The sequence below is a fragment of the Ambystoma mexicanum genome, unplaced genomic scaffold (assembly GCF_040938575.1).
Source record: "Ambystoma mexicanum isolate Mex_15411 unplaced genomic scaffold, UKY_AmexF1_1 Mex_scaf10, whole genome shotgun sequence".
Classification (NCBI taxonomy): Eukaryota; Metazoa; Chordata; class Amphibia; order Caudata; family Ambystomatidae; genus Ambystoma; species Ambystoma mexicanum.
In genome coordinates, this window is record NW_027182325.1 from 1,282,501 (window position 1) to 1,302,500 (window position 20,000).

Sequence of the window (20,000 nt, forward strand, 5' to 3'; positions counted from 1 at the left end):
CGCCTGGGAATACCAGGTGCTGTAGGCTTTTTTGTGCTCCAAGTTCAGGAAGTGAGCCATTTCTCAATTGCCTTTCAAAATTGCAAGGTCTAGCTGACTAGATGCTTAAAAGTACAAAACTCACTAGGCCCAGAGCCTACGGCCACACCACACTGATTGCGCCCGATCTCGTCTGATCTCGGAAGCTAAGCAGTGTCGGGCCTCGTTAGTACCTGGATGGGAGACCGCCTGGGAATACCAGGTGCTGTAGGCTTTTTTGTGCTCCAAGTTCAGGAAGTGAGCCATTTCTCAATTGCCTTTCAAAACTGCAAGGTCTAGCTGACTAGATGCTTAAAAGTACAAAACTCACTAGGCCCAGAGCCTACGGCCACACCACACTGATTGCGCCCGATCTCGTCTGATCTCGGAAGCTAAGCAGTGTCGGGCCTAGTTAGTACCTGGATGGGAGACCACCTGGGAATACCAGGTGCTGTAGGCTTTTTTGTGCTCCAAGTTCAGGAAGTGAGCCATTTCACAATTGCCTTTCAAAACTGCAAGGTCTAGCCGACTAGATGCTTAAAAGTACAAAACTCACTAGGCCCAGAGCCTACGGCCACACCACACTGAATGCGCCCGATCTCGGAAGCTAAGCAGGGTCAGGCCTAGTTAGTACCTGGATGGGAGACTGCCTGGGAATACCAGGTGCTGTAGGCTTTTTTGTGCTCCATGATTAGTAATTGCGCAACTTCTCAATTATTTTTCAAATTTGGTATGTTTCCAAAATAATTGTATCCCGTTTTATAGCGGAAATGTTGGACAACATCATGAGGGCTGGAGCTACCTTTTTACATAGAATTAGCATACAGGTAGTGTGTTCATGGGTAATAAATCGACTTTCACATGTAATGCAGTACAGAGAATATTGAGTCCTTCAAGAGGCATGAAAGAAAACCATTATTGTGTTGATTGTTCTCTCCACCTCCCTGCAACAGACACAGGATGGATGAATTAAAGTTATCCTACCAGACATAGGAGTCCTGAATGGGCCCACCAGTCTTATATATCTCGCCTGATCGAGCCTGATCGAGCGATGAGCGTGGTATCATGTTGCAAGTGGCTGCATGGCTTACCTTACTAAATGCAAATGCATAAGAGTAATATTCTTAGCATTCCTAGAGCCTACGGCCACACCACACTGAATGCACCCGATCTCGACTGATCTCGGAAGTTAAGCAGTGTCAGGCCTAGTTAGTACCTGGATGGGAGACCGCCTGGGAATACCAGGTGCTGTAGGCTTTTTTGTGCTCCAAGTTCAGGAAGTGAGCCCTTTCTCAATTGCCTTTTAAAACTGCAAGGTCTAGCCGACTAGATGCTTAAAAGTACAAAACTCACTAGGCCCAGAGCCTACGGCCACACCACACTGAATGTGCCTGATCTCGTCTGATCTCAGAAGCTAAGCAGTGTCGGGCCTAGTTAGTACCTGGATGGAAGACCGCCTGGGAATACCAGGTGCTGTAGGCTTTTTTGTACTCCAAGTTCAGGAAGTGAGCCATTTCTCAATTGCCTTTCAAAACTGCAAGGTCTAGCCGACTAGATGCTTAAAAGTACAAAACTCACAAGAACCAGAGCCTACGGCCACAGCACACTGAATGCGCCCGATCTCGTCTGATCTCGGAAGCTAAGCAGTGTCGGGCCTCGTTAGTACCTGGATGGGAGACCGCCTGGGAATACCAGGTGCTGTAGGCTTTTTTGTGCTCCAAGTTCAGGAAGTGAGCCATTTCTCAATTGCCTTTCAAAACTGCAAGGTCTAGCTGACTAGATGCTTAAAAGTACAAAACTCACTAGGCCCAGAGCCTACGGCCACACCACACTGATTGCGCCCGATCTCGTCTGATCTCGGAAGCTAAGCAGTGTCGGGCCTAGTTAGTACCTGGATGGGAGACCACCTGGGAATACCAGGTGCTGTAGGCTTTTTTGTGCTCCAAGTTCAGGAAGTGAGCCATTTCTCAATTGCCTTTCAAAACTGCAAGGTCTAGCCGACTAGATGCTTAAAAGTACAAAACTCACTAGGCCCAGAGCCTACGGCCACACCACACTGAATGCGCCCGATCTCGTCTGATCTCGGAAGCTAAGCAGTGTCGGGCCTAGTTAGTACCTGGATGGGAGACCACCTGGGAATACCAGGTGCTGTAGGTTTTTTTGTGCTCCAAGTTCAGGAAGTGAGCCATTTCACAATTGCCTTTCAAAACTGCAAGGTCTAGCCGACTAGATGCTTAAAAGTACAAACTCACTAGGCCCAGAGCCTACGGCCACACCACACTGAATGTGCCTGATCTCGTCTGATCTCAGAAGCTAAGCAGTGTCGGGCCTAGTTAGTACCTGGATGGAAGACCGCCTGGGAATACCAGGTGCTGTAAGCTTTTTTGTACTCCAAGTTCAGGAAGTGAGCCATTTCTCAATTGCCTTTCAAAACTGCAAGGTCTAGCCGAATAGATGCGTAAAAGTACAAAACTCACAAGAACCAGAGCCTACGGCCACACCACACTGAATGCGCCCGATCTCGTCTGATCTCGGAAGCTAAGCAGTGTCGGGCCTCGTTAGTACCTGGATGGGAGACCGCCTGGGAATACCAGGTGCTGTAGGCTTTTTTGTGCTCCAAGTTCAGGAAGTGAGCCATTTCTCAATTGCCTTTCAAAATTGCAAGGTCTAGCTGACTAGATGCTTAAAAGTACAAAACTCACTAGGCCCAGAGCCTACGGCCACACCACACTGATTGCGCCCGATCTCGTCTGATCTCGGAAGCTAAGCAGTGTCGGGCCTCGTTAGTACCTGGATGGGAGACCGCCTGGGAATACCAGGTGCTGTAGGCTTTTTTGTGCTCCAAGTTCAGGAAGTGAGCCATTTCTCAATTGCCTTTCAAAACTGCAAGGTCTAGCTGACTAGATGCTTAAAAGTACAAAACTCACTAGGCCCAGAGCCTACGGCCACACCACACTGATTGCGCCCGATCTCGTCTGATCTCGGAAGCTAAGCAGTGTCGGGCCTAGTTAGTACCTGGATGGGAGACCACCTGGGAATACCAGGTGCTGTAGGCTTTTTTGTGCTCCAAGTTCAGGAAGTGAGCCATTTCACAATTGCCTTTCAAAACTGCAAGGTCTAGCCGACTAGATGCTTAAAAGTACAAAACTCACTAGGCCCAGAGCCTACGGCCACACCACACTGAATGCGCCCGATCTCGGAAGCTAAGCAGGGTCAGGCCTAGTTAGTACCTGGATGGGAGACTGCCTGGGAATACCAGGTGCTGTAGGCTTTTTTGTGCTCCATGATTAGTAATTGCGCAACTTCTCAATTATTTTTCAAATTTGGTATGTTTCCAAAATAATTGTATCCCGTTTTATAGCGGAAATGTTGGACAACATCATGAGGGCTGGAGCTACCTTTTTACATAGAATTAGCATACAGGTAGTGTGTTCATGGGTAATAAATCGACTTTCACATGTAATGCAGTACAGAGAATATTGAGTCCTTCAAGAGGCATGAAAGAAAACCATTATTGTGTTGATTGTTCTCTCCACCTCCCTGCAACAGACACAGGATGGATGAATTAAAGTTATCCTACCAGACATAGGAGTCCTGAATGGCCCCACCAGTCTTATATATCTCGCCCGATCGAGCCTGATCGAGCGATGAGCGTGGTATCATGTTGCAAGTGGCTGCATGGCTTACCTTACTAAATGCAAATGCATAAGAGTAATATTCTTAGCATTCCTAGAGCCTACGGCCACACCACACTGAATGCACCCGATCTCGACTGATCTCGGAAGTTAAGCAGTGTCAGGCCTAGTTAGTACCTGGATGGGAGACCGCCTGGGAATACCAGGTGCTGTAGGCTTTTTTGTGCTCCAAGTTCAGGAAGTGAGCCCTTTCTCAATTGCCTTTTAAAACTGCAAGGTCTAGCCGACTAGATGCTTAAAAGTACAAAACTCACTAGGCCCAGAGCCTACGGCCACACCACACTGAATGTGCCTGATCTCGTCTGATCTCAGAAGCTAAGCAGTGTCGGGCCTAGTTAGTACCTGGATGGAAGACCGCCTGGGAATACCAGGTGCTGTAGGCTTTTTTGTACTCCAAGTTCAGGAAGTGAGCCATTTCTCAATTGCCTTTCAAAACTGAAAGGTCTAGCCGACTAGATGCTTAAAAGTACAAAACTCACTAGGCCCAGAGCCTACGGCCACACCACACTGAATGCGCCCGATCTCGTCTGATCTCGGAAGCTAAGCAGTGTCGGGCCTAGTTAGTACCTGGATGGGAGACCACCTGGGAATACCAGGTGCTGTAGGCTTTTTTGTGCTCCAAGTTCAGGAAGTGAGCCATTTCACAATTGCCTTTCAAAACTGCAAGGTCTAGCCGACTAGATGCTTAAAAGTACAAACTCACTAGGCCCAGAGCCTACGGCCACACCACACTGAATGCGCCCGATCTCGGAAGCTAAGCAGGGTCGGGCCTAGTTAGTACCTGGATGGGAGACTGCCTGGGAATACCAGGTGCTGTAGGCTTTTTTTGTGCTCCATGATTAGTAATTGCGCAACTTCTCAATTATTTTTCAAATTTGGTATGTTTCCAAAATAATTGTATCCCGTTTTATAGCGGAAATGTTGGACAACATCATGAGGGCTGGAGCTACCTTTTTACATAGAATTAGCATACAGGTAGTGTGTTCATGGGTAATAAATCAACTTTCACATGTAATGCAGTACAGAGAATATTGAGTCCTTCAAGAGGCATGAAAGAAAACCATTGTTGTGTTGATTGTTCTCTCCACCTCCCTGCAACAGACACAGGATGGATGAATTAAAGTTATCCTACCAGACATAGGAGTCCTGAATGGGCCCACCAGTCTTATATATCTCGCCTGATCGAGCCTGATCGAGCGATGAGCGTGGTATCATGTTGCAAGTGGCTGCATGGCTTAGCTTACTAAATGCAAATGCATAAGAGTAATATTCTTAGCATTCCTAGAGCCTACGGCCACACCACACTGAATGCACCCGATCTCGACTGATCTCGGAAGTTAAGCAGTGTCAGGCCTAGTTAGTACCTGGATGGGAGACCGCCTGGGAATACCAGGTGCTGTAGGCTTTTTTGTGCTCCAAGTTCAGGAAGTGAGCCCTTTCTCAATTGCCTTTTAAAACTGCAAGGTCTAGCCGACTAGATGCTTAAAAGTACAAAACTCACTAGGCCCAGAGCCTACGGCCACACCACACTGAATGTGCCTGATCTCGTCTGATCTCAGAAGCTAAGCAGTGTCGGGCCTAGTTAGTACCTGGATGGAAGACCGCCTGGGAATACCAGGTGCTGTAGGCTTTTTTGTACTCCAAGTTCAGGAAGTGAGCCATTTCTCAATTGCCTTTCAAAACTGCAAGGTCTAGCCGACTAGATGCTTAAAAGTACAAAACTCACAAGAACCAGAGCCTACGGCCACACCACACTGAATGCGCCCGATCTCGTCTGATCTCGGAAGCTAAGCAGTGTCGGGCCTCGTTAGTACCTGGATGGGAGACCGCCTGGGAATACCAGGTGCTGTAGGCTTTTTTGTGCTCCAAGTTCAGGAAGTGAGCCATTTCTCAATTGCCTTTCAAAACTGCAAGGTCTAGCTGACTAGATGCTTAAAAGTACAAAACTCACTAGGCCCAGAGCCTACGGCCACACCACACTGATTGCGCCCGATCTCGTCTGATCTCGGAAGCTAAGCAGTGTCGGGCCTAGTTAGTACCTGGATGGGAGACCACCTGGGAATACCAGGTGCTGTAGGCTTTTTTGTGCTCCAAGTTCAGGAAGTGAGCCATTTCACAATTGCCTTTCAAAACTGCAAGGTCTAGCCGACTAGATGCTTAAAAGTACAAAACTCACTAGGCCCAGAGCCTACGGCCACACCACACTGAATGTGCCCGATCTCGGAAGCTAAGCAGGGTCAGGCCTAGTTAGTACCTGGATGGGAGACTGCCTGGGAATACCAGGTGCTGTAGGCTTTTTTGTGCTCCATGATTAGTAATTGCGCAACTTCTCAATTATTTTTCAAATTTGGTATGTTTCCAAAATAATTGTATCCCGTTTTATAGCGGAAATGTTGGACAACATCATGAGGGCTGGAGCTACCTTTTTACATAGAATTAGCATACAGGTAGTGTGTTCATGGGTAATAAATCGACTTTCACATGTAATGCAGTACAGAGAATATTGAGTCCTTCAAGAGGCATGAAAGAAAACCATTATTGTGTTGATTGTTCTCTCCACCTCCCTGCAACAGACACAGGATGGATGAATTAAAGTTATCCTACCAGACATAGGAGTCCTGAATGGGCCCACCAGTCTTATATATCTCGCCTGATCGAGCCTGATCGAGCGATGAGCGTGGTATCATGTTGCAAGTGGCTGCATGGCTTAGCTTACTAAATGCAAATGCATAAGAGTAATATTCTTAGCATTCCTAGAGCCTACGGCCACACCACACTGAATGCACCCGATCTCGTCTGATCTCGGAAGTTAAGCAGTGTCAGGCCTAGTTAGTACCTGGATGGGAGACCGCCTGGGAATACCAGGTGCTGTAGGCTTTTTTGTGCTCCAAGTTCAGGAAGTGAGCCCTTTCTCAATTGCCTTTTAAAACTGCAAGGTCTAGCCGACTAGATGCTTAAAAGTACAACACTCACTAGGCCCAGAGCCTACGGCCACACCACACTGAATGCGCCTGATCTCGTCTGATCTCAGAAGCTAAGCAGTGTCGGGCCTAGTTAGTACCTGGATGGGAGACCGCCTGGGAATACCAGGTGCTGTAGGCTTTTTTGTACTCCAAGTTCAGGAAGTGAGCCATTTCTCAATTGCCTTTCAAAACTGCAAGGTCTAGCCGACTAGATGCTTAAAAGTACAAAACTCACTAGGCCCAGAGCCTACGGCCACACCACACTGAATGCGCCCGATCTCGTCTGATCTCGGAAGCTAAGCAGTGTCGGGCCTAGTTAGTACCTGGATGGGAGACCACCTGGGAATACCAGGTGCTGTAGGCTTTTTTGTGCTCCAAGTTCAGGAAGTGAGCCATTTCACAATTGCCTTTCAAAACTGCAAGGTCTAGCCGACTAGATGCTTAAAAGTACAAACTCACTAGGCCCAGAGCCTACGGCCACACCACACTGAATGCGCCCGATCTCGGAAGCTAAGCAGGGTCGGGCCTAGTTAGTACCTGGATGGGAGACTGCCTGGGAATACCAGGTGCTGTAGGCTTTTTTTGTGCTCCATGATTAGTAATTGCGCAACTTCTCAATTATTTTTCAAATTTGGTATGTTTCCAAAATAATTGTATCCCGTTTTATAGCGGAAATGTTGGACAACATCATGAGGGCTGGAGCTACCTTTTTACATAGAATTAGCATACAGGTAGTGTGTTCATGGGTAATAAATCAACTTTCACATGTAATGCAGTACAGAGAATATTGAGTCCTTCAAGAGGCATGAAAGAAAACCATTGTTGTGTTGATTGTTCTCTCCACCTCCCTGCAACAGACACAGGATGGATGAATTAAAGTTATCCTACCAGACATAGGAGTCCTGAATGGGCCCACCAGTCTTATATATCTCGCCTGATCGAGCCTGATCGAGCGATGAGCGTGGTATCATGTTGCAAGTGGCTGCATGGCTTAGCTTACTAAATGCAAATGCATAAGAGTAATATTCTTAGCATTCCTAGAGCCTACGGCCACACCACACTGAATGCACCCGATCTCGACTGATCTCGGAAGTTAAGCAGTGTCAGGCCTAGTTAGTACCTGGATGGGAGACCGCCTGGGAATACCAGGTGCTGTAGGCTTTTTTGTGCTCCAAGTTCAGGAAGTGAGCCCTTTCTCAATTGCCTTTTAAAACTGCAAGGTCTAGCCGACTAGATGCTTAAAAGTACAAAACTCACTAGGCCCAGAGCCTACGGCCACACCACACTGAATGTGCCTGATCTCGTCTGATCTCAGAAGCTAAGCAGTGTCGGGCCTAGTTAGTACCTGGATGGAAGACCGCCTGGGAATACCAGGTGCTGTAGGCTTTTTTGTACTCCAAGTTCAGGAAGTGAGCCATTTCTCAATTGCCTTTCAAAACTGCAAGGTCTAGCCGACTAGATGCTTAAAAGTACAAAACTCACAAGGACCAGAGCCTACGGCCACACCACACTGAATGCGCCCGATCTCGTCTGATCTCGGAAGCTAAGCAGTGTCGGGCCTCGTTAGTACCTGGATGGGAGACCGCCTGGGAATACCAGGTGCTGTAGGCTTTTTTGTGCTCCAAGTTCAGGAAGTGAGCCATTTCTCAATTGCCTTTCAAAACTGCAAGGTCTAGCTGACTAGATGCTTAAAAGTACAAAACTCACTAGGCCCAGAGCCTACGGCCACACCACACTGATTGCGCCCGATCTCGTCTGATCTCGGAAGCTAAGCAGTGTCGGGCCTAGTTAGTACCTGGATGGGAGACCACCTGGGAATACCAGGTGCTGTAGGCTTTTTTGTGCTCCAAGTTCAGGAAGTGAGCCATTTCACAATTGCCTTTCAAAACTGCAAGGTCTAGCCGACTAGATGCTTAAAAGTACAAAACTCACTAGGCCCAGAGCCTACGGCCACACCACACTGAATGTGCCCGATCTCGGAAGCTAAGCAGGGTCAGGCCTAGATAGTACCTGGATGGGAGACTGCCTGGGAATACCAGGTGCTGTAGGCTTTTTTGTGCTCCATGATTAGTAATTGCGCAACTTCTCAATTATTTTTCAAATTTGGTATGTTTCCAAAATAATTGTATCCCGTTTTATAGCGGAAATGTTGGACAACATCATGAGGTCTGGAGCTACCTTTTTACATAGAATTAGCATACAGGTAGTGTGTTCATGGGTAATAAATCGACTTTCACATGTAATGCAGTACAGAGAATATTGAGTCCTTCAAGAGGCATGAAAGAAAACCATTATTGTGTTGATTGTTCTCTCCACCTCCCTGCAACAGACACAGGATGGATGAATTAAAGTTATCCTACCAGACATAGGAGTCCTGAATGGGCCCACCAGTCTTATATATCTCGCCTGATCGAGCCTGATCGAGCGATGAGCGTGGTATCATGTTGCAAGTGGCTGCATGGCTTAGCTTACTAAATGCAAATGCATAAGAGTAATATTCTTAGCATTCCTAGAGCCTACGGCCACACCACACTGAATGCACCCGATCTCGTCTGATCTCGGAAGTTAAGCAGTGTCAGGCCTAGTTAGTACCTGGATGGGAGACCGCCTGGGAATACCAGGTGCTGTAGGCTTTTTTGTGCTCCAAGTTCAGGAAGTGAGCCCTTTCTCAATTGCCTTTTAAAACTGCAAGGTCTAGCCGACTAGATGCTTAAAAGTACAACACTCACTAGGCCCAGAGCCTACGGCCACACCACACTGAATGCGCCTGATCTCGTCTGATCTCAGAAGCTAAGCAGTGTCAGGCCTAGTTAGTACCTGGATGGGAGACCGCCTGGGAATACCAGGTGCTGTAGGCTTTTTTGTACTCCAAGTTCAGGAAGTGAGCCATTTCTCAATTGCCTTTCAAAACTGCAAGGTCTAGCCGACTAGATGCTTAAAAGTACAAAACTCACTAGGCCCAGAGCCTACGGCCACACCACACTGAATGCGCCCGATCTCGTCTGATCTCGGAAGCTAAGCAGTGTCGGGCCTAGTTAGTACCTGGATGGGAGACCACCTGGGAATACCAGGTGCTGTAGGCTTTTTTGTGCTCCAAGTTCAGGAAGTGAGCCATTTCACAATTGCCTTTCAAAACTGCAAGGTCTAGCCGACTAGATGCTTAAAAGTACAAACTCACTAGGCCCAGAGCCTACGGCCACACCACACTGAATGCGCCCGATCTCGGAAGCTAAGCAGGGTCGGGCCTAGTTAGTACCTGGATGGGAGACTGCCTGGGAATACCAGGTGCTGTAGGCTTTTTTTGTGCTCCATGATTAGTAATTGCGCAACTTCTCAATTATTTTTCAAATTTGGTATGTTTCCAAAATAATTGTATCCCGTTTTATAGCGGAAATGTTGGACAACATCATGAGGGCTGGAGCTACCTTTTTACATAGAATTAGCATACAGGTAGTGTGTTCATGGGTAATAAATCAACTTTCACATGTAATGCAGTACAGAGAATATTGAGTCCTTCAAGAGGCATGAAAGAAAACCATTATTGTGTTGATTGTTCTCTCCACCTCCCTGCAACAGACACAGGATGGATGAATTAAAGTTATCCTACCAGACATAGGAGTCCTGAATGGGCCCACCAGTCTTATATATCTCGCCTGATCGAGCCTGATCGAGCGATGAGCGTGGTATCATGTTGCAAGTGGCTGCATGGCTTAGCTTACTAAATGCAAATGCATAAGAGTAATATTCTTAGCATTCCTAGAGCCTACGGCCACACCACACTGAATGCACCCGATCTCGACTGATCTTGGAAGTTAAGCAGTGTCAGGCCTAGTTAGTACCTGGATGGGAGACCGCCTGGGAATACCAGGTGCTGTAGGCTTTTTTGTGCTCCAAGTTCAGGAAGTGAGCCCTTTCTCAATTGCCTTTTAAAACTGCAAGGTCTAGCCGACTAGATGCTTAAAAGTACAAAACTCACTAGGCCCAGAGCCTACGGCCACACCACACTGAATGTGCCTGATCTCGTCTGATCTCAGAAGCTAAGCAGTGTCGGGCCTAGTTAGTACCTGGATGGAAGACCGCCTGGGAATACCAGGTGCTGTAGGCTTTTTTGTACTCCAAGTTCAGGAAGTGAGCCATTTCTCAATTGCCTTTCAAAACTGCAAGGTCTAGCCGACTAGATGCTTAAAAGTACAAAACTCACAAGGACCAGAGCCTACGGCCACACCACACTGAATGCGCCCGATCTCGTCTGATCTCGGAAGCTAAGCAGTGTCGGGCCTCGTTAGTACCTGGATGGGAGACCGCCTGGGAATACCAGGTGCTGTAGGCTTTTTTGTGCTCCAAGTTCAGGAAGTGAGCCATTTCTCAATTGCCTTTCAAAACTGCAAGGTCTAGCTGACTAGATGCTTAAAAGTACAAAACTCACTAGGCCCAGAGCCTACGGCCACACCACACTGATTGCGCCCGATCTCGTCTGATCTCGGAAGCTAAGCAGTGTCGGGCCTAGTTAGTACCTGGATGGGAGACCACCTGGGAATACCAGGTGCTGTAGGCTTTTTTGTGCTCCAAGTTCAGGAAGTGAGCCATTTCACAATTGCCTTTCAAAACTGCAAGGTCTAGCCGACTAGATGCTTAAAAGTACAAAACTCACTAGGCCCAGAGCCTACGGCCACACCACACTGAATGTGCCCGATCTCGGAAGCTAAGCAGGGTCAGGCCTAGTTAGTACCTGGATGGGAGACTGCCTGGGAATACCAGGTGCTGTAGGCTTTTTTGTGCTCCATGATTAGTAATTGCGCAACTTCTCAATTATTTTTCAAATTTGGTATGTTTCCAAAATAATTGTATCCCGTTTTATAGCGGAAATGTTGGACAACATCATGAGGGCTGGAGCTACCTTTTTACATAGAATTAGCATACAGGTAGTGTGTTCATGGGTAATAAATCGACTTTCACATGTAATGCAGTACAGAGAATATTGAGTCCTTCAAGAGGCATGAAAGAAAACCATTATTGTGTTGATTGTTCTCTCCACCTCCCTGCAACAGACACAGGATGGATGAATTAAAGTTATCCTACCAGACATAGGAGTCCTGAATGGGCCCACCAGTCTTATATATCTCGCCTGATCGAGCCTGATCGAGCGATGAGCGTGGTATCATGTTGCAAGTGGCTGCATGGCTTAGCTTACTAAATGCAAATGCATAAGAGTAATATTCTTAGCATTCCTAGAGCCTACGGCCACACCACACTGAATGCACCCGATCTCGTCTGATCTCGGAAGTTAAGCAGTGTCAGGCCTAGTTACTACCTGGATGGGAGACCGCCTGGGAATACCAGGTGCTGTAGGCTTTTTTGTGCTCCAAGTTCAGGAAGTGAGCCCTTTCTCAATTGCCTTTTAAAACTGCAAGGTCTAGCCGACTAGATGCTTAAAAGTACAACACTCACTAGGCCCAGAGCCTACGGCCACACCACACTGAATGCGCCTGATCTCGTCTGATCTCAGAAGCTAAGCAGTGTCGGGCCTAGTTAGTACCTGGATGGGAGACCGCCTGGGAATACCAGGTGCTGTAGGCTTTTTTGTACTCCAAGTTCAGGAAGTGAGCCATTTCTCAATTGCCTTTCAAAACTGCAAGGTCTAGCCGACTAGATGCTTAAAAGTACAAAACTCACTAGGCCCAGAGCCTACGGCCACACCACACTGAATGCGCCCGATCTCGTCTGATCTCGGAAGCTAAGCAGTGTCGGGCCTAGTTAGTACCTGGATGGGAGACCACCTGGGAATACCAGGTGCTGTAGGCTTTTTTGTGCTCCAAGTTCAGGAAGTGAGCCATTTCACAATTGCCTTTCAAAACTGCAAGGTCTAGCCGACTAGATGCTTAAAAGTACAAACTCACTAGGCCCAGAGCCTACGGCCACACCACACTGAATAATGCGCCCGATCTCGGAAGCTAAGCAGGGTCGGGCCTAGTTAGTACCTGGATGGGAGACTGCCTGGGAATACCAGGTGCTGTAGGCTTTTTTTGTGCTCCATGATTAGTAATTGCGCAACTTCTCAATTATTTTTCAAATTTGGTATGTTTCCAAAATAATTGTATCCCGTTTTATAGCGGAAATGTTGGACAACATCATGAGGGCTGGAGCTACCTTTTTACATAGAATTAGCATACAGGTAGTGTGTTCATGGGTAATAAATCAACTTTCACATGTAATGCAGTACAGAGAATATTGAGTCCTTCAAGAGGCATGAAAGAAAACCATTATTGTGTTGATTGTTCTCTCCACCTCCCTGCAACAGACACAGGATGGATGAATTAAAGTTATCCTACCAGACATAGGAGTCCTGAATGGGCCCACCAGTCTTATATATCTCGCCTGATCGAGCCTGATCGAGCGATGAGCGTGGTATCATGTTGCAAGTGGCTGCATGGCTTAGCTTACTAAATGCAAATGCATAAGAGTAATATTCTTAGCATTCCTAGAGCCTACGGCCACACCACACTGAATGCACCCGATCTCGACTGATCTCGGAAGTTAAGCAGTGTCAGGCCTAGTTAGTACCTGGATGGGAGACCGCCTGGGAATACCAGGTGCTGTAGGCTTTTTTGTGCTCCAAGTTCAGGAAGTGAGCCCTTTCTCAATTGCCTTTTAAAACTGCAAGGTCTAGCCGACTAGATGCTTAAAAGTACAAAACTCACTAGGCCCAGAGCCTACGGCCACACCACACTGAATGTGCCTGATCTCGTCTGATCTCAGAAGCTAAGCAGTGTCGGGCCTAGTTAGTACCTGGATGGAAGACCGCCTGGGAATACCAGGTGCTGTAGGCTTTTTTGTACTCCAAGTTCAGGAAGTGAGCCATTTCTCAATTGCCTTTCAAAACTGCAAGGTCTAGCCGACTAGATGCTTAAAAGTACAAAACTCACAAGAACCAGAGCCTACGGCCACACCACACTGAATGCGCCCGATCTCGTCTGATCTCGGAAGCTAAGCAGTGTCGGGCCTCGTTAGTACCTGGATGGGAGACCGCCTGGGAATACCAGGTGCTGTAGGCTTTTTTGTGCTCCAAGTTCAGGAAGTGAGCCATTTCTCAATTGCCTTTCAAAACTGCAAGGTCTAGCTGACTAGATGCTTAAAAGTACAAAACCCACTAGGCCCAGAGCCTACGGCCACACCACACTGATTGCGCCCGATCTCGTCTGATCTCGGAAGCTAAGCAGTGTCGGGCCTAGTTAGTACCTGGATGGGAGACCACCTGGGAATACCAGGTGCTGTAGGCTTTTTTGTGCTCCAAGTTCAGGAAGTGAGCCATTTCACAATTGCCTTTCAAAACTGCAAGGTCTAGCCGACTAGATGCTTAAAAGTACAAAACTCACTAGGCCCAGAGCCTACGGCCACACCACACTGAATGTGCCCGATCTCGGAAGCTAAGCAGGGTCAGGCCTAGTTAGTACCTGGATGGGAGACTGCCTGGGAATACCAGGTGCTGTAGGCTTTTTTGTGCTCCATGATTAGTAATTGCGCAACTTCTCAATTATTTTTCAAATTTGGTATGTTTCCAAAATAATTGTATCCCGTTTTATAGCGGAAATGTTGGACAACATCATGAGGGCTGGAGCTACCTTTTTACATAGAATTAGCATACAGGTAGTGTGTTCATGGGTAATAAATCGACTTTCACATGTAATGCAGTACAGAGAATATTGAGTCCTTCAAGAGGCATGAAAGAAAACCATTATTGTGTTGATTGTTCTCTCCACCTCCCTGCAACAGACACAGGATGGATGAATTAAAGTTATCCTACCAGACATAGGAGTCCTGAATGGGCCCACCAGTCTTATATATCTCGCCTGATCGAGCGATGAGCGTGGTATCATGTTGCAAGTGGCTGCATGGCTTAGCTTACTAAATGCAAATGCATAAGAGTAATATTCTTAGCATTCCTAGAGCCTACGGCCACACCACACTGAATGCACCCGATCTCGACTGATCTCGGAAGTTAAGCAGTGTCAGGCCTAGTTAGTACCTGGATGGGAGACCGCCTGGGAATACCAGGTGCTGTAGGCTTTTTTGTGCTCCAAGTTCAGGAAGTGAGCCCTTTCTCAATTGCCTTTTAAAACTGCAAGGTCTAGCTGACTAGATGCTTAAAAGTACAAAACTCACTAGGCCCAGAGCCTACGGCCACACCACACTGATTGCGCCCGATCTTGTCTGATCTCGGAAGCTAAGCAGTGTCGGGCCTAGTTAGTACCTGGATGGGAGACCACCTGGGAATACCAGGTGCTGTAGGCTTTTTTGTGCTCCAAGTTCAGGAAGTGAGCCATTTCACAATTGCCTTTCAAAACTGCAAGGTCTAGCCGACTAGATGCTTAAAAGTACAAAACTCACTAGGCCCAGAGCCTACGGCCACACCACACTGAATGTGCCCGATCTCGGAAGCTAAGCAGGGTCAGGCCTAGTTAGTACCTGGATGGGAGACTGCCTGGGAATACCAGGTGCTGTAGGCTTTTTTGTGCTCCATGATTAGTAATTGCGCAACTTCTCAATTATTTTTCAAATTTGGTATGTTTCCAAAATAATTGTATCCCGTTTTATAGCGGAAATGTTGGACAACATCATGAGGGCTGGAGCTACCTTTTTACATAGAATTAGCATACAGGTAGTGTGTTCATGGGTAATAAATCGACTTTCACATGTAATGCAGTACAGAGAATATTGAGTCCTTCAAGAGGCATGAAAGAAAACCATTATTGTGTTGATTGTTCTCTCCACCTCCCTGCAACAGACACAGGATGGATGAATTAAAGTTATCCTACCAGACATAGGAGTCCTGAATGGGCCCACCAGTCTTATATATCTCGCCTGATCGAGCCTGATCGAGCGATGAGCGTGGTATCATGTTGCAAGTGGCTGCATGGCTTAGCTTACTAAATGCAAATGCATAAGAGTAATATTCTTAGCATTCCTAGAGCCTACGGCCACACCACACTGAATGCACCCGATCTCGACTGATCTCGGAAGTTAAGCAGTGTCAGGCCTAGTTAGTACCTGGATGGGAGACCGCCTGGGAATACCAGGTGCTGTAGGCTTTTTTGTGCTCCAAGTTCAGGAAGTGAGCCCTTTCTCAATTGCCTTTTAAAACTGCAAGGTCTAGCCGACTAGATGCTTAAAAGTACAAAACTCACTAGGCCCAGAGCCTACGGCCACACCACACTGAATGTGCCTGATCTCGTCTGATCTCAGAAGCTAAGCAGTGTCGGGCCTAGTTAGTACCTGGATGGAAGACCGCCTGGGAATACCAGGTGCTGTAGGCTTTTTTGTACTCCAAGTTCAGGAAGTGAGCCATTTCTCAATTGCCTTTCAAAACTGCAAGGTCTAGCCGACTAGATGCTTAAAAGTACAAAACTCACAAGGACCAGAGCCTACGGCCACACCACACTGAATGCGCCCGATCTCGTCTGATCTCGGAAGCTAAGCAGTGTCGGGCCTCGTTAGTACCTGGATGGGAGACCGCCTGGGAATACCAGGTGCTGTAGGCTTTTTTGTGCTCCAAGTTCAGGAAGTGAGCCATTTCTCAATTGCCTTTCAAAACTGCAAGGTCTAGCTGACTAGATGCTTAAAAGTACAAAACTCACTAGGCCCAGAGCCTACGGCCACACCACACTGATTGCGCCCGATCTCGTCTGATCTCGGAAGCTAAGCAGTGTCGGGCCTAGTTAGTACCTGGATGGGAGACCACCTGGGAATACCAGGTGCTGTAGGCTTTTTTGTGCTCCAAGTTCAGGAAGTGAGCCATTTCACAATTGCCTTTCAAAACTGCAAGGTCTAGCCGACTAGATGCTTAAAAGTACAAAACTCACTAGGCCCAGAGCCTACGGCCACACCACACTGAATGTGCCCGATCTCGGAAGCTAAGCAGGGTCAGGCCTAGATAGTACCTGGATGGGAGACTGCCTGGGAATACCAGGTGCTGTAGGCTTTTTTGTGCTCCATGATTAGTAATTGCGCAACTTCTCAATTATTTTTCAAATTTGGTATGTTTCCAAAATAATTGTATCCCGTTTTATAGCGGAAATGTTGGACAACATCATGAGGTCTGGAGCTACCTTTTTACATAGAATTAGCATACAGGTAGTGTGTTCATGGGTAATAAATCGACTTTCACATGTAATGCAGTACAGAGAATATTGAGTCCTTCAAGAGGCATGAAAGAAAACCATTATTGTGTTGATTGTTCTCTCCACCTCCCTGCAACAGACACAGGATGGATGAATTAAAGTTATCCTACCAGACATAGGAGTCCTGAATGGGCCCACCAGTCTTATATATCTCGCCTGATCGAGCCTGATCGAGCGATGAGCGTGGTATCATGTTGCAAGTGGCTGCATGGCTTAGCTTACTAAATGCAAATGCATAAGAGTAATATTCTTAGCATTCCTAGAGCCTACGGCCACACCACACTGAATGCACCCGATCTCGTCTGATCTCGGAAGTTAAGCAGTGTCAGGCCTAGTTAGTACCTGGATGGGAGACCGCCTGGGAATACCAGGTGCTGTAGGCTTTTTTGTGCTCCAAGTTCAGGAAGTGAGCCCTTTCTCAATTGCCTTTTAAAACTGCAAGGTCTAGCCGACTAGATGCTTAAAAGTACAACACTCACTAGGCCCAGAGCCTACGGCCACACCACACTGAATGCGCCTGATCTCGTCTGATCTCAGAAGCTAAGCAGTGTCAGGCCTAGTTAGTACCTGGATGGGAGACCGCCTGGGAATACCAGGTGCTGTAGGCTTTTTTGTACTCCAAGTTCAGGAAGTGAGCCATTTCTCAATTGCCTTTCAAAACTGCAAGGTCTAGCCGACTAGATGCTTAAAAGTACAAAACTCACTAGGCCCAGAGCCTACGGCCACACCACACTGAATGCGCCCGATCTCGTCTGATCTCGGAAGCTAAGCAGTGTCGGGCCTAGTTAGTACCTGGATGGGAGACCACCTGGGAATACCAGGTGCTGTAGGCTTTTTTGTGCTCCAAGTTCAGGAAGTGAGCCATTTCACAATTGCCTTTCAAAACTGCAAGGTCTAGCCGACTAGATGCTTAAAAGTACAAACTCACTAGGCCCAGAGCCTACGGCCACACCACACTGAATGCGCCCGATCTCGGAAGCTAAGCAGGGTCGGGCCTAGTTAGTACCTGGATGGGAGACTGCCTGGGAATACCAGGTGCTGTAGGCTTTTTTTGTGCTCCATGATTAGTAATTGCGCAACTTCTCAATTATTTTTCAAATTTGGTATGTTTCCAAAATAATTGTATCCCGTTTTATAGCGGAAATGTTGGACAACATCATGAGGGCTGGAGCTACCTTTTTACATAGAATTAGCATACAGGTAGTGTGTTCATGGGTAATAAATCAACTTTCACATGTAATGCAGTACAGAGAATATTGAGTCCTTCAAGAGGCATGAAAGAAAACCATTATTGTGTTGATTGTTCTCTCCACCTCCCTGCAACAGACACAGGATGGATGAATTAAAGTTATCCTACCAGACATAGGAGTCCTGAATGGGCCCACCAGTCTTATATATCTCGCCTGATCGAGCCTGATCGAGCGATGAGCGTGGTATCATGTTGCAAGTGGCTGCATGGCTTAGCTTACTAAATGCAAATGCATAAGAGTAATATTCTTAGCATTCCTAGAGCCTACGGCCACACCACACTGAATGCACCCGATCTCGACTGATCTTGGAAGTTAAGCAGTGTCAGGCCTAGTTAGTACCTGGATGGGAGACCGCCTGGGAATACCAGGTGCTGTAGGCTTTTTTGTGCTCCAAGTTCAGGAAGTGAGCCCTTTCTCAATTGCCTTTTAAAACTGCAAGGTCTAGCCGACTAGATGCTTAAAAGTACAAAACTCACTAGGCCCAGAGCCTACGGCCACACCACACTGAATGTGCCTGATCTCGTCTGATCTCAGAAGCTAAGCAGTGTCGGGCCTAGTTAGTACCTGGATGGAAGACCGCCTGGGAATACCAGGTGCTGTAGGCTTTTTTGTACTCCAAGTTCAGGAAGTGAGCCATTTCTCAATTGCCTTTCAAAACTGCAAGGTCTAGCCGACTAGATGCTTAAAAGTACAAAACTCACAAGGACCAGAGCCTACGGCCACACCACACTGAATGCGCCCGATCTCGTCTGATCTCGGAAGCTAAGCAGTGTCGGGCCTCGTTAGTACCTGGATGGGAGACCGCCTGGGAATACCAGGTGCTGTAGGCTTTTTTGTGCTCCAAGTTCAGGAAGTGAGCCATTTCTCAATTGCCTTTCAAAACTGCAAGGTCTAGCTGACTAGATGCTTAAAAGTACAAAACTCACTAGGCCCAGAGCCTACGGCCACACCACACTGATTGCGCCCGATCTCGTCTGATCTCGGAAGCTAAGCAGTGTCGGGCCTAGTTAGTACCTGGATGGGAGACCACCTGGGAATACCAGGTGCTGTAGGCTTTTTTGTGCTCCAAGTTCAGGAAGTGAGCCATTTCACAATTGCCTTTCAAAACTGCAAGGTCTAGCCGACTAGATGCTTAAAAGTACAAAACTCACTAGGCCCAGAGCCTACGGCCACACCACACTGAATGTGCCCGATCTCGGAAGCTAAGCAGGGTCAGGCCTAGTTAGTACCTGGATGGGAGACTGCCTGGGAATACCAGGTGCTGTAGGCTTTTTTGTGCTCCATGATTAGTAATTGCGCAACTTCTCAATTATTTTTCAAATTTGGTATGTTTCCAAAATAATTGTATCCCGTTTTATAGCGGAAATGTTGGACAACATCATGAGGGCTGGAGCTACCTTTTTACATAGAATTAGCATACAGGTAGTGTGTTCATGGGTAATAAATCGACTTTCACATGTAATGCAGTACAGAGAATATTGAGTCCTTCAAGAGGCATGAAAGAAAACCATTATTGTGTTGATTGTTCTCTCCACCTCCCTGCAACAGACACAGGATGGATGAATTAAAGTTATCCTACCAGACATAGGAGTCCTGAATGGGCCCACCAGTCTTATATATCTCGCCTGATCGAGCCTGATCGAGCGATGAGCGTGGTATCATGTTGCAAGTGGCTGCATGGCTTAGCTTACTAAATGCAAATGCATAAGAGTAATATTCTTAGCATTTCTAGAGCCTACGGCCACACCACACTGAATGCACCCGATCTCGTCTGATCTCGGAAGTTAAGCAGTGTCAGGCCTAGTTACTACCTGGATGGGAGACCGCCTGGGAATACCAGGTGCTGTAGGCTTTTTTGTGCTCCAAGTTCAGGAAGTGAGCCCTTTCTCAATTGCCTTT

At 47.2% G+C, this 20,000-nt stretch overlaps 54 non-coding genes and 14 pseudogenes across 54 annotated transcripts in view; all 68 read left to right on the top strand.

Moving 5' to 3' along the window:
• The window catches only part of LOC138550012 (5S ribosomal RNA), a 119-nt gene extending 91 nt beyond the window's left edge, over nt 1-28 (top strand). Inside the window, exon 1 of the ribosomal RNA XR_011293778.1 lies at nt 1-28. This exon is cut by the window's left edge and continues 91 nt beyond it. This is a non-coding gene — a ribosomal RNA (5S ribosomal RNA).
• A 106-nt stretch (nt 29-134) lies between these two features.
• Nucleotides 135-253, top strand: LOC138536978 (5S ribosomal RNA). The gene has a single exon (XR_011285132.1). It is a non-coding gene; the product is annotated as a 5S ribosomal RNA (ribosomal RNA).
• Nucleotides 254-359: 106 nt separating this feature from the next.
• On the top strand, nt 360-478 carry LOC138547712 (5S ribosomal RNA). Its single transcript, XR_011291543.1, has one exon. It is a non-coding gene; the product is annotated as a 5S ribosomal RNA (ribosomal RNA).
• Nucleotides 479-584: 106 nt separating this feature from the next.
• On the top strand, nt 585-693 carry LOC138545007 (5S ribosomal RNA; annotated as a pseudogene).
• A 463-nt stretch (nt 694-1,156) lies between these two features.
• On the top strand, nt 1,157-1,275 carry LOC138538454 (5S ribosomal RNA). The gene has a single exon (XR_011286553.1). It is a non-coding gene; the product is annotated as a 5S ribosomal RNA (ribosomal RNA).
• A 106-nt stretch (nt 1,276-1,381) lies between these two features.
• Nucleotides 1,382-1,500, top strand: LOC138539691 (5S ribosomal RNA). Its single transcript, XR_011287755.1, has one exon. It is a non-coding gene; the product is annotated as a 5S ribosomal RNA (ribosomal RNA).
• Nucleotides 1,501-1,606: 106 nt separating this feature from the next.
• Nucleotides 1,607-1,725, top strand: LOC138541549 (5S ribosomal RNA). The gene has a single exon (XR_011289553.1). It is a non-coding gene; the product is annotated as a 5S ribosomal RNA (ribosomal RNA).
• A 106-nt stretch (nt 1,726-1,831) lies between these two features.
• Nucleotides 1,832-1,950, top strand: LOC138547713 (5S ribosomal RNA). Its single transcript, XR_011291544.1, has one exon. It is a non-coding gene; the product is annotated as a 5S ribosomal RNA (ribosomal RNA).
• Nucleotides 1,951-2,056: 106 nt separating this feature from the next.
• Nucleotides 2,057-2,175, top strand: LOC138548612 (5S ribosomal RNA). The gene has a single exon (XR_011292407.1). It is a non-coding gene; the product is annotated as a 5S ribosomal RNA (ribosomal RNA).
• A 105-nt stretch (nt 2,176-2,280) lies between these two features.
• LOC138542029 (5S ribosomal RNA) lies at nt 2,281-2,399 on the top strand. The gene has a single exon (XR_011290019.1). It is a non-coding gene; the product is annotated as a 5S ribosomal RNA (ribosomal RNA).
• Nucleotides 2,400-2,505: 106 nt separating this feature from the next.
• Nucleotides 2,506-2,624, top strand: LOC138550013 (5S ribosomal RNA). The gene has a single exon (XR_011293779.1). It is a non-coding gene; the product is annotated as a 5S ribosomal RNA (ribosomal RNA).
• Nucleotides 2,625-2,730: 106 nt separating this feature from the next.
• Nucleotides 2,731-2,849, top strand: LOC138536979 (5S ribosomal RNA). The gene has a single exon (XR_011285133.1). It is a non-coding gene; the product is annotated as a 5S ribosomal RNA (ribosomal RNA).
• A 106-nt stretch (nt 2,850-2,955) lies between these two features.
• LOC138547714 (5S ribosomal RNA) lies at nt 2,956-3,074 on the top strand. The gene has a single exon (XR_011291545.1). It is a non-coding gene; the product is annotated as a 5S ribosomal RNA (ribosomal RNA).
• A 106-nt stretch (nt 3,075-3,180) lies between these two features.
• Nucleotides 3,181-3,289, top strand: LOC138545008 (5S ribosomal RNA; annotated as a pseudogene).
• A 463-nt stretch (nt 3,290-3,752) lies between these two features.
• LOC138538455 (5S ribosomal RNA) lies at nt 3,753-3,871 on the top strand. The gene has a single exon (XR_011286554.1). It is a non-coding gene; the product is annotated as a 5S ribosomal RNA (ribosomal RNA).
• A 106-nt stretch (nt 3,872-3,977) lies between these two features.
• LOC138539692 (5S ribosomal RNA) lies at nt 3,978-4,096 on the top strand. The gene has a single exon (XR_011287756.1). It is a non-coding gene; the product is annotated as a 5S ribosomal RNA (ribosomal RNA).
• Nucleotides 4,097-4,202: 106 nt separating this feature from the next.
• LOC138548194 (5S ribosomal RNA) lies at nt 4,203-4,321 on the top strand. The gene has a single exon (XR_011292005.1). It is a non-coding gene; the product is annotated as a 5S ribosomal RNA (ribosomal RNA).
• A 105-nt stretch (nt 4,322-4,426) lies between these two features.
• On the top strand, nt 4,427-4,535 carry LOC138543409 (5S ribosomal RNA; annotated as a pseudogene).
• Nucleotides 4,536-4,999: 464 nt separating this feature from the next.
• Nucleotides 5,000-5,118, top strand: LOC138538457 (5S ribosomal RNA). Its single transcript, XR_011286556.1, has one exon. It is a non-coding gene; the product is annotated as a 5S ribosomal RNA (ribosomal RNA).
• A 106-nt stretch (nt 5,119-5,224) lies between these two features.
• LOC138539693 (5S ribosomal RNA) lies at nt 5,225-5,343 on the top strand. The gene has a single exon (XR_011287757.1). It is a non-coding gene; the product is annotated as a 5S ribosomal RNA (ribosomal RNA).
• Nucleotides 5,344-5,449: 106 nt separating this feature from the next.
• LOC138550014 (5S ribosomal RNA) lies at nt 5,450-5,568 on the top strand. Its single transcript, XR_011293780.1, has one exon. It is a non-coding gene; the product is annotated as a 5S ribosomal RNA (ribosomal RNA).
• Nucleotides 5,569-5,674: 106 nt separating this feature from the next.
• Nucleotides 5,675-5,793, top strand: LOC138547715 (5S ribosomal RNA). The gene has a single exon (XR_011291546.1). It is a non-coding gene; the product is annotated as a 5S ribosomal RNA (ribosomal RNA).
• Nucleotides 5,794-5,899: 106 nt separating this feature from the next.
• Nucleotides 5,900-6,008, top strand: LOC138546175 (5S ribosomal RNA; annotated as a pseudogene).
• Nucleotides 6,009-6,471: 463 nt separating this feature from the next.
• On the top strand, nt 6,472-6,590 carry LOC138548899 (5S ribosomal RNA). The gene has a single exon (XR_011292691.1). It is a non-coding gene; the product is annotated as a 5S ribosomal RNA (ribosomal RNA).
• Nucleotides 6,591-6,696: 106 nt separating this feature from the next.
• LOC138540434 (5S ribosomal RNA) lies at nt 6,697-6,815 on the top strand. The gene has a single exon (XR_011288482.1). It is a non-coding gene; the product is annotated as a 5S ribosomal RNA (ribosomal RNA).
• Nucleotides 6,816-6,921: 106 nt separating this feature from the next.
• Nucleotides 6,922-7,040, top strand: LOC138548205 (5S ribosomal RNA). Its single transcript, XR_011292016.1, has one exon. It is a non-coding gene; the product is annotated as a 5S ribosomal RNA (ribosomal RNA).
• Nucleotides 7,041-7,145: 105 nt separating this feature from the next.
• Nucleotides 7,146-7,254, top strand: LOC138543410 (5S ribosomal RNA; annotated as a pseudogene).
• Nucleotides 7,255-7,718: 464 nt separating this feature from the next.
• Nucleotides 7,719-7,837, top strand: LOC138538458 (5S ribosomal RNA). Its single transcript, XR_011286557.1, has one exon. It is a non-coding gene; the product is annotated as a 5S ribosomal RNA (ribosomal RNA).
• A 106-nt stretch (nt 7,838-7,943) lies between these two features.
• On the top strand, nt 7,944-8,062 carry LOC138539694 (5S ribosomal RNA). Its single transcript, XR_011287758.1, has one exon. It is a non-coding gene; the product is annotated as a 5S ribosomal RNA (ribosomal RNA).
• Nucleotides 8,063-8,168: 106 nt separating this feature from the next.
• On the top strand, nt 8,169-8,287 carry LOC138550015 (5S ribosomal RNA). Its single transcript, XR_011293781.1, has one exon. It is a non-coding gene; the product is annotated as a 5S ribosomal RNA (ribosomal RNA).
• A 106-nt stretch (nt 8,288-8,393) lies between these two features.
• LOC138547716 (5S ribosomal RNA) lies at nt 8,394-8,512 on the top strand. The gene has a single exon (XR_011291547.1). It is a non-coding gene; the product is annotated as a 5S ribosomal RNA (ribosomal RNA).
• A 106-nt stretch (nt 8,513-8,618) lies between these two features.
• Nucleotides 8,619-8,727, top strand: LOC138546657 (5S ribosomal RNA; annotated as a pseudogene).
• Nucleotides 8,728-9,190: 463 nt separating this feature from the next.
• Nucleotides 9,191-9,309, top strand: LOC138548900 (5S ribosomal RNA). Its single transcript, XR_011292692.1, has one exon. It is a non-coding gene; the product is annotated as a 5S ribosomal RNA (ribosomal RNA).
• A 106-nt stretch (nt 9,310-9,415) lies between these two features.
• On the top strand, nt 9,416-9,534 carry LOC138537704 (5S ribosomal RNA). Its single transcript, XR_011285832.1, has one exon. It is a non-coding gene; the product is annotated as a 5S ribosomal RNA (ribosomal RNA).
• A 106-nt stretch (nt 9,535-9,640) lies between these two features.
• Nucleotides 9,641-9,759, top strand: LOC138548216 (5S ribosomal RNA). Its single transcript, XR_011292027.1, has one exon. It is a non-coding gene; the product is annotated as a 5S ribosomal RNA (ribosomal RNA).
• Nucleotides 9,760-9,864: 105 nt separating this feature from the next.
• Nucleotides 9,865-9,973, top strand: LOC138543411 (5S ribosomal RNA; annotated as a pseudogene).
• Nucleotides 9,974-10,437: 464 nt separating this feature from the next.
• LOC138541953 (5S ribosomal RNA) lies at nt 10,438-10,556 on the top strand. The gene has a single exon (XR_011289945.1). It is a non-coding gene; the product is annotated as a 5S ribosomal RNA (ribosomal RNA).
• A 106-nt stretch (nt 10,557-10,662) lies between these two features.
• On the top strand, nt 10,663-10,781 carry LOC138539695 (5S ribosomal RNA). The gene has a single exon (XR_011287759.1). It is a non-coding gene; the product is annotated as a 5S ribosomal RNA (ribosomal RNA).
• Nucleotides 10,782-10,887: 106 nt separating this feature from the next.
• On the top strand, nt 10,888-11,006 carry LOC138550016 (5S ribosomal RNA). The gene has a single exon (XR_011293782.1). It is a non-coding gene; the product is annotated as a 5S ribosomal RNA (ribosomal RNA).
• Nucleotides 11,007-11,112: 106 nt separating this feature from the next.
• LOC138547718 (5S ribosomal RNA) lies at nt 11,113-11,231 on the top strand. The gene has a single exon (XR_011291549.1). It is a non-coding gene; the product is annotated as a 5S ribosomal RNA (ribosomal RNA).
• A 106-nt stretch (nt 11,232-11,337) lies between these two features.
• Nucleotides 11,338-11,446, top strand: LOC138546176 (5S ribosomal RNA; annotated as a pseudogene).
• Nucleotides 11,447-11,909: 463 nt separating this feature from the next.
• LOC138540617 (5S ribosomal RNA) lies at nt 11,910-12,028 on the top strand. Its single transcript, XR_011288659.1, has one exon. It is a non-coding gene; the product is annotated as a 5S ribosomal RNA (ribosomal RNA).
• Nucleotides 12,029-12,134: 106 nt separating this feature from the next.
• On the top strand, nt 12,135-12,253 carry LOC138540446 (5S ribosomal RNA). The gene has a single exon (XR_011288493.1). It is a non-coding gene; the product is annotated as a 5S ribosomal RNA (ribosomal RNA).
• A 106-nt stretch (nt 12,254-12,359) lies between these two features.
• LOC138548228 (5S ribosomal RNA) lies at nt 12,360-12,478 on the top strand. The gene has a single exon (XR_011292038.1). It is a non-coding gene; the product is annotated as a 5S ribosomal RNA (ribosomal RNA).
• A 105-nt stretch (nt 12,479-12,583) lies between these two features.
• LOC138545841 (5S ribosomal RNA) lies at nt 12,584-12,695 on the top strand (annotated as a pseudogene).
• Nucleotides 12,696-13,159: 464 nt separating this feature from the next.
• LOC138538459 (5S ribosomal RNA) lies at nt 13,160-13,278 on the top strand. The gene has a single exon (XR_011286558.1). It is a non-coding gene; the product is annotated as a 5S ribosomal RNA (ribosomal RNA).
• A 106-nt stretch (nt 13,279-13,384) lies between these two features.
• On the top strand, nt 13,385-13,503 carry LOC138539696 (5S ribosomal RNA). The gene has a single exon (XR_011287760.1). It is a non-coding gene; the product is annotated as a 5S ribosomal RNA (ribosomal RNA).
• A 106-nt stretch (nt 13,504-13,609) lies between these two features.
• On the top strand, nt 13,610-13,728 carry LOC138550017 (5S ribosomal RNA). Its single transcript, XR_011293783.1, has one exon. It is a non-coding gene; the product is annotated as a 5S ribosomal RNA (ribosomal RNA).
• A 106-nt stretch (nt 13,729-13,834) lies between these two features.
• On the top strand, nt 13,835-13,953 carry LOC138547719 (5S ribosomal RNA). The gene has a single exon (XR_011291550.1). It is a non-coding gene; the product is annotated as a 5S ribosomal RNA (ribosomal RNA).
• Nucleotides 13,954-14,059: 106 nt separating this feature from the next.
• LOC138546177 (5S ribosomal RNA) lies at nt 14,060-14,168 on the top strand (annotated as a pseudogene).
• Nucleotides 14,169-14,621: 453 nt separating this feature from the next.
• On the top strand, nt 14,622-14,740 carry LOC138538460 (5S ribosomal RNA). Its single transcript, XR_011286559.1, has one exon. It is a non-coding gene; the product is annotated as a 5S ribosomal RNA (ribosomal RNA).
• A 106-nt stretch (nt 14,741-14,846) lies between these two features.
• On the top strand, nt 14,847-14,965 carry LOC138537735 (5S ribosomal RNA). The gene has a single exon (XR_011285862.1). It is a non-coding gene; the product is annotated as a 5S ribosomal RNA (ribosomal RNA).
• A 106-nt stretch (nt 14,966-15,071) lies between these two features.
• On the top strand, nt 15,072-15,180 carry LOC138546180 (5S ribosomal RNA; annotated as a pseudogene).
• Nucleotides 15,181-15,643: 463 nt separating this feature from the next.
• Nucleotides 15,644-15,762, top strand: LOC138538461 (5S ribosomal RNA). The gene has a single exon (XR_011286560.1). It is a non-coding gene; the product is annotated as a 5S ribosomal RNA (ribosomal RNA).
• A 106-nt stretch (nt 15,763-15,868) lies between these two features.
• Nucleotides 15,869-15,987, top strand: LOC138539698 (5S ribosomal RNA). The gene has a single exon (XR_011287762.1). It is a non-coding gene; the product is annotated as a 5S ribosomal RNA (ribosomal RNA).
• A 106-nt stretch (nt 15,988-16,093) lies between these two features.
• Nucleotides 16,094-16,212, top strand: LOC138550018 (5S ribosomal RNA). Its single transcript, XR_011293784.1, has one exon. It is a non-coding gene; the product is annotated as a 5S ribosomal RNA (ribosomal RNA).
• A 106-nt stretch (nt 16,213-16,318) lies between these two features.
• On the top strand, nt 16,319-16,437 carry LOC138547720 (5S ribosomal RNA). Its single transcript, XR_011291551.1, has one exon. It is a non-coding gene; the product is annotated as a 5S ribosomal RNA (ribosomal RNA).
• A 106-nt stretch (nt 16,438-16,543) lies between these two features.
• Nucleotides 16,544-16,652, top strand: LOC138546658 (5S ribosomal RNA; annotated as a pseudogene).
• A 463-nt stretch (nt 16,653-17,115) lies between these two features.
• On the top strand, nt 17,116-17,234 carry LOC138548901 (5S ribosomal RNA). The gene has a single exon (XR_011292693.1). It is a non-coding gene; the product is annotated as a 5S ribosomal RNA (ribosomal RNA).
• A 106-nt stretch (nt 17,235-17,340) lies between these two features.
• LOC138537705 (5S ribosomal RNA) lies at nt 17,341-17,459 on the top strand. Its single transcript, XR_011285833.1, has one exon. It is a non-coding gene; the product is annotated as a 5S ribosomal RNA (ribosomal RNA).
• A 106-nt stretch (nt 17,460-17,565) lies between these two features.
• Nucleotides 17,566-17,684, top strand: LOC138548239 (5S ribosomal RNA). The gene has a single exon (XR_011292049.1). It is a non-coding gene; the product is annotated as a 5S ribosomal RNA (ribosomal RNA).
• Nucleotides 17,685-17,789: 105 nt separating this feature from the next.
• Nucleotides 17,790-17,898, top strand: LOC138543412 (5S ribosomal RNA; annotated as a pseudogene).
• Nucleotides 17,899-18,362: 464 nt separating this feature from the next.
• LOC138541954 (5S ribosomal RNA) lies at nt 18,363-18,481 on the top strand. The gene has a single exon (XR_011289946.1). It is a non-coding gene; the product is annotated as a 5S ribosomal RNA (ribosomal RNA).
• Nucleotides 18,482-18,587: 106 nt separating this feature from the next.
• LOC138539699 (5S ribosomal RNA) lies at nt 18,588-18,706 on the top strand. Its single transcript, XR_011287763.1, has one exon. It is a non-coding gene; the product is annotated as a 5S ribosomal RNA (ribosomal RNA).
• A 106-nt stretch (nt 18,707-18,812) lies between these two features.
• Nucleotides 18,813-18,931, top strand: LOC138550020 (5S ribosomal RNA). Its single transcript, XR_011293785.1, has one exon. It is a non-coding gene; the product is annotated as a 5S ribosomal RNA (ribosomal RNA).
• Nucleotides 18,932-19,037: 106 nt separating this feature from the next.
• On the top strand, nt 19,038-19,156 carry LOC138547721 (5S ribosomal RNA). The gene has a single exon (XR_011291552.1). It is a non-coding gene; the product is annotated as a 5S ribosomal RNA (ribosomal RNA).
• A 106-nt stretch (nt 19,157-19,262) lies between these two features.
• LOC138546181 (5S ribosomal RNA) lies at nt 19,263-19,371 on the top strand (annotated as a pseudogene).
• Nucleotides 19,372-19,834: 463 nt separating this feature from the next.
• On the top strand, nt 19,835-19,953 carry LOC138540618 (5S ribosomal RNA). The gene has a single exon (XR_011288660.1). It is a non-coding gene; the product is annotated as a 5S ribosomal RNA (ribosomal RNA).
• Nucleotides 19,954-20,000: the final 47 nt, after the last annotated feature.